This window comes from Panthera uncia, unplaced genomic scaffold, assembly GCF_023721935.1.
Source record: "Panthera uncia isolate 11264 unplaced genomic scaffold, Puncia_PCG_1.0 HiC_scaffold_188, whole genome shotgun sequence".
Lineage (NCBI taxonomy): Eukaryota > Metazoa > Chordata > Mammalia > Carnivora > Felidae > Panthera > Panthera uncia.
The window spans coordinates 42,918-47,873 of record NW_026058558.1 but is presented as its reverse complement, the minus strand read 5'-3'; the positions used below and the strand labels follow the sequence as shown (position 1 = coordinate 47,873).

At 39.6% G+C, this 4,956-nt stretch overlaps 1 non-coding gene across 1 annotated transcript; it reads right to left on the bottom strand.

Moving 5' to 3' along the window:
• Nucleotides 1-4,107: 4,107 nt before the first annotated feature.
• Nucleotides 4,108-4,242, bottom strand: LOC125917457 (small nucleolar RNA SNORA52). Its single transcript, XR_007456197.1, has one exon. It is a non-coding gene; the product is annotated as a small nucleolar RNA SNORA52 (small nucleolar RNA).
• Between the last annotated feature and the right edge of the window lie 714 nt (nt 4,243-4,956).

Below are 4,956 nucleotides of genomic sequence, written 5' to 3'. Positions count from 1 at the left end.
GCTTATCCACATTTTACAGAGAAAGGGAACTGGGGCTGGAGAGGTTTCCTGATCGCCCAGAGTCACACAATTAGCAAGTGGCAGAGTAGAGAAAAAAACAAAGTCTTTGTTTGAACTATACAAATATTTGACTATAAAACCCTTGGGGGTTTTTTTGTTAAATTTTTTTTTTAACGTTTATTTATTTTTGAGACAGAGAGAGACAGAACATGAACGGGGGAGGGTCAGAGAGAGGGAGACACAGAATCTGAAACAGGCTCCAGGCTCTGAGCTGTCAGCACAGAGCCCGACGCGGGGCTCAAACTCACAGACCGTGAGATCATGACCTTTGCCGAAGTCGGCCGCCCAACCGACTGAGCCACCCAGGTGCCCCTATAAAACCCTTGTTTGAATGGTATAAATATTACTGCGAACCACCTTAATTCTCCTAGAAGCGTTGAGAATTTAATATAGTGGGTGATGGAAATCGCAAAAAGGAAAATGTTGGGGACGGTTTGCCGAATTAGGAGACAGGTAGCTTGTATTGGGTTAAAGACAAAGAGAGGTTGCTCAATCAAGGCCTGTGGCGCAATATGGACAAATAATCGGAAGGCCGAAGGGGAACCAATACTAGTAATTGCTAGTTGTGAAGCACACAAATTGCAAAAAACATTCATGATAATATTTCACAAGTTGTTTTGCTTTTTAGCAACTATTAACACTAGCCCATCTTCTGGAATATTTGGGGATTGATGTGACTTCATTAAGCCATTAGTATGGATAATGTTCCCTGAGCTTATAGCATGTGCCATGACTGTGCTAAAAGATGTAGCCTTGGCTGGGCGCTTGGGTGGCTCAGTCTGTTAAGCGTCCAACTTTGACTCAGGTCATGATCTCACAGTTCTTGAATTCGAGCCCCACGTCGGGCTCTGTGCTGATATCTCAGAGCCTGGAGTCTGCTTCAGATTCTGTTTCTCCCTCTCTCTCTGCTCCTTCCCTGCTCATGCTCTGTCTCTGTCTTTCAAAATATAAATAAATGTTAAAAAAAAAAAAAGATGCAGCCTTGGTGTAAACAATGTAAGTATATTACAAAATGCAGTGAGGAAAATGTTGTGAGGATTAGATTTATGTGGACTTGATATATGAGCAAGGAATAGAAATGGAGGCTATTTATGATCGTGTAAGACCACGTAAACATTGGAAGATGTACACTTGAGCAGAATATTCAGTCAATAAAATAAAACTTGATTTTACTTTCTTCTCAATACCACAGAAAACCAGCAGTCTTCCCAGTTCTCAGTAATCATTGAAATGTTAACTAGAGAGTACAAGACTATATACTTTAATTTTTTTAAATGTGAATGGGGAAAGAGGTCACGAATGGACCAAGATTGGGATGAATTTCAGGAAGACAGAAGGCTACTGTGGTATGATTTATACATTATAGTAGTGGAGAAAGTAACGATCATAACGTGGAGAGAAGTCATGAGTGGAGACTGGAGCCATGTTTTGTAGGCTGGCGCTTAGATTCAACAAGTATGAAGAGCCAAGGTTGGGAGTAAGGCAGAAATGGGAACTGATTGAATGAATTATCTTTCACAACCTTTAAACATTCCCCCAAACCAACAAATATACCATGTACAATATATAAATTTTTATTTTTGGTCTAAAGTTAAGAAATTCTCTTCAGAACCACAGTGACCTTTTGGAATTGGATAAAACTTTCAGAGTCGGTTTTGGTACCCAGGATAGGATATCTCCCCCCCCCCCCCGCCCCTTCTGGCTCTGGTGGTGGTACAGAAGTACTGTCTGCTGGATGTTCTTTCCTGTCGTCATGCTTAGAGCTTGTAATATATGTTCTCATTCGGGGCAGAAGAGGCCAGGAATTCTGGGCCAGGGTCATGGGGGGTGCAGAGAGGGCAGGGAGAGAATGCAGCCATGGAATCTACATTTCAATGTTTCCAAAGATGTGAGAAAAATCTTCAACATGAACAAATATGACTAAGAGCTAGTCAATCAAAACATATGGCCCTATAACAAAGAATAATAATTTCAGAAGAAAATAAAACTTTAAGAAAATCTTAATTAGTCTTTCACGACAGATTCAAGATCTTGCACTAACATAAAAACAACTTACATTGAAAAAGGAGAAATGTAGGGACTTTATGGAACTGAATTTAGAACTTTTTAAGAACATGGTTTACAAAAGAAACATAAAAACAATTTGAGAAAAAAAAAATGAAAGTCAAAAGGCACCAGTCCAGGAGGGCCAGCACCTCTCTGTTAGTAGTTCCTGAGGAAGGGGAGAAAGAAATTACGGGGAACTTCACGGTAGACCAAAATTTCCCAAAGCTAATAAAAGTGACTCTTTAGATTAAAAGGAATCATGAAATTAAATTAAGTTAAATTAAATTAAATTATTAAATTAAAAAAACAGTCCATGCATGCTGTTACTGATGAAATTTCAAAATACTACAGATATTGTCATTTATTTACCCAATAGATAGTCTGTTCCTTTTTACTCAGAGGAATCTGAATTATTGAGAAAATTACATAAGGCAAGGTCCATACTCTCCCAATGACAGGAGACAAGCATACACTGTCTACTTGATCAGTGACCAAGTAAAGATGCTTGCCAATTGTGGCCAATGGACTGAAGGGGGGAAGGTGGCTAAGGGGGATTTTGAGAAAGGGAATGTCTTTCTGATTAAGAGAAAGAGAGAGACAGGAGGAGAAGGAGAGAGAGGAAGACTAAGAAATGGAAGAAGACGACAGAAAAAAAAAAAGAGAAGGAGCAGGAAGAGGAAGAAGAGGAGGAGGAGAAGTTCATGCTTTCTTGTGTTGTCAGGAGGTCATGATGCTTAAGGTTGCTGCAGTGAACCGACCACCGTAAGGTTAGACCTAGAGGTCTCAGAAACACTAGCTGAGAACCTTCAAATCAGAAGCTCCCGTCTTCATATTTTGTTTTACGTGAAAAATACAAACAGCTTTTTATGTGAATTCAACCCCAAAATAGCCTAAATGAACAAGTTCAACCAAGGCTTATGAGAAGCTCCAAAAGTTTTGGGAGTGTATCTCCCAAAGGATTTAGAGTGAGACAGACATGAAGCTTCTTTTCAGGATCACTGGATACTCAATGACAGTAAAATAACATCCCCAAAGCTTTGAGCTACATGGCTGTGAAACTGAGGATCTATAGCTTTGCTAAACCATTAAGTGTGAAGGTATTCAAACTTTTTTATCTCCTACATCATTCTTGACATAATTACATGAGAACATATATTGGCAAAATGAAAAAGAAATCTAACGCGTGAAGATGCCGAATCTAAAATGATTGGAGAGGGACATGAAAGAGACAGGGGAAACAAAATCCCTATATGACAGCTACACGGCAGTCATGAAAAGCAGTCTGCACAAAACTGACATTTTCAGAAGGAGCTGCATGATCCTAGCGGTGTAATAAAAACAAAAACAAAAACAAAACATGTATTTCTTCTTTCATGAGATTAAAATAAGACATTAGAAATTCCAGGAATAACAAAAATATACCAAAAAAATCCTGATCCAAGTAAGAAGCAATGTGGCATGATTTCTATTGAATAATGAAGTTGAAGAAAATGTATATCGTTCAACCTTGGTGCTTTTAAGATTCTCCTTTGGATGACACAGAAGCTATTACCTGGCTCTTCAGTGGATTCTGTGGTATGATATTTTCGAAATTGTCTTTTTTGGTTTCCATTTTTCAGAATAAGCCTACGGAATCCATGGTTTCCCAAACTTAGAGCTACTAACATTTGGGCCCAATAATTCTTTGCTGTGGTGGACAGTCTTATTCATGGTCCGATATTTAGCAGCATCCCTGGCCTCTACCCAATGGATGCCCTTGGGACACCATTCACATGTCTCATTCATTGCCAAATGTCCCTTCACAAGGGAGATGGCAAATATGCTCCTGGTTGTGAAAGTACTTTTTAAAAACCTAAAAAAACTATATAAATGTTATAAACTTTGAGTTCATGACATTGGGAGTACAGGTGTGAAAAGTTGAGCGATGGTGTGTCGAGAAAGAAGAGGTAGATGGAAGTAGAAAATCATTTCTTCTCTCCCATCCCCACCCCCACCCCCACTGAGTGACGAGATGCCACCCTGACACAAACCTACTGAAGATTCACTCACTTCTCTGGGTGAAGCTTCTAGAGCACGCCGGTCCACAGGCGAAGCCCAGCAGACTGCAGGCTAACCGGCAGGGATTAGGATGGACCACATTTCTTCTTTTACAGGAGGAAGTTGAGATACTATCTAAAGTTCTTGAATCACTTTAAGTATTCAGGTTATTTAAAAATTTATACATAATAATCAAGAGACTATGCATATTTATTTTTCTAAGCTTATTTATTTATTTTGAGAGAGAGAGAGAGCACAGGAAAGGGGCAGAGAGAGAGGGAGAGAGATTATCGCAAGCAGGTTCCGTGCATCCTGAGGCAGGGCTCAATCCCCTGAACCGCGAGATCATGACCTGAGCCAAAATCAAAAGTTGAATGCTTAACCGACTGAGCCACCCAGGCGCCCCAACATTATGTATATTTTAAAAAGACATTGGGAGAAGAGATGCCTGTAGGGGATCATGTGAATATTTTTCAATATAAATTGAAATTTATATAGAATTTATATTTAAAGTCAATATAGATTGACTTTAGTCAATCTATAACAATTTTTTCTTTCCAAACAACTTGGCCCAATTTTTGTAACCTTGGGTGCTGAATGAATACTTACTAAACGTTGCAATTGAATTTGTTGCGTTTAATGAGAGACCCCTTCTTTACTCACTTAGCCTGGCTTGACTTCCTGCCACCCGCACTCCAGAAGTCAGTGAGATAACCAATGCTCAGGCACTTAAGAAGTCTTAGCAAACCGCTAACCCTCAGTTAGCCCTCAAATTAAGGGTGAGCAATTCAACTCAGAGTGGACAGCGTCTGA